Below are 1,326 nucleotides of genomic sequence, written 5' to 3'. Positions count from 1 at the left end.
CGTCCCGCCTAACCCTGTAGTGTTTGACCACGGGATCTAGCCCTTTGACTTTGCATGGACGGGCTTTGAGCAGTGGACCTATCCACCCGGTTGTGTTAGGTCAGCCCATAGGAACACTTTGGAGTAACATCCGGGCCAGACCCACAGCAAGATCCCCTCCGTGTAGACCCGACGCGTCCGTTTCCCCCCTCCAGGTGCCGGCGGCGGCGCCGTCCGTGAGGGGGGGCACACCCCGGAGACGCGTGCCGGGCGTTTGCACCCGCCACAACACTTCCAGACTTGTGAGAGGCCGCCTACGCAAGATTTGGCGGCATGCTAGCCCCCGGAGGCCGCCGGCCACAGTTGTAGACACGCGAAGAGCAATCCGCGTAGAGGGAATTGTTCAGATACTACTCCATCACGAACAATTATTAAAAATTACCATCAGTCCTACAGCACATGTGCCCACGTTGTGTAAAAAACTCATGATTTTATCGCGCTCCGAGTATTTAATTATATTCACGCCGCATCGTTACCGCAGAACGTCTACTACCGTGTCATCGCCGTCCGTGAGGGGGAGCACACCCCGGAGACGCATGCCGCCTCTTCGGACATGCCACCACACCACCCCGCATGTATGAGGGCCTGGTGCGACGCTCGGGTGGCATTACTACCCCCAGGGCCCCCGTCCCGCCTAACCCTGTAGCGTTTGACCACGGGATCTAGCCCTTTGACTTTGCATGGACGGGCTTTTAGCAGTGGACCTCTCCACCCGGTTGTGTTAGGTCAGCCCATAGGAACACTTTGGAGCAACATCCGGGCCAGACCCACAGCAAGATCCCCTCCGTGTAGACCCGACGCGTCCGTTTCCTCCCTCCAGGTGCCGGCGGCGGTGCCGTGCGTGAGGGGGGCACACCCCGGTGTTGGGGGGTGCAGCTATGGGTTGGGCTACGATAACCAGGTGAAAAGGTCATGTTGCTTGTCTTTGGGCGAGGTGGGTCTATTTTTTACAGTGTGCTGAGAGTCACACATATGCCGTAATAAAAAAAATAAAAAAAATGCAAAGTATCTATGCCGACGGCTTAGCCGTTGGCATAGATTGACACGTGGCACTTGGGACCAAGCCTATGCCGACGGCCATGCCGTCGGCATACCGCCCCCCTTATCCACTCCCCGGCCCTCCTCCTCCACTCGTTTCTCTTCTCGCACCCCGATCCAACTCCCTCCCCTCGACACCCAACCGCCGCCGCAACCCTCTCCGCGCCGTCGACGCCACCCTAGCCGCTCGCCCCCGCCACCGTCCGCCGCCATCTCCACCCACCCGCGCCGCGCCGCCGTCATCTCCGC

The sequence above is a fragment of the Triticum aestivum genome, chromosome 5D, assembly GCF_018294505.1.
Source record: "Triticum aestivum cultivar Chinese Spring chromosome 5D, IWGSC CS RefSeq v2.1, whole genome shotgun sequence".
Lineage (NCBI taxonomy): Eukaryota > Viridiplantae > Streptophyta > Magnoliopsida > Poales > Poaceae > Triticum > Triticum aestivum.
This window is presented reverse-complemented; position numbering follows the sequence as displayed.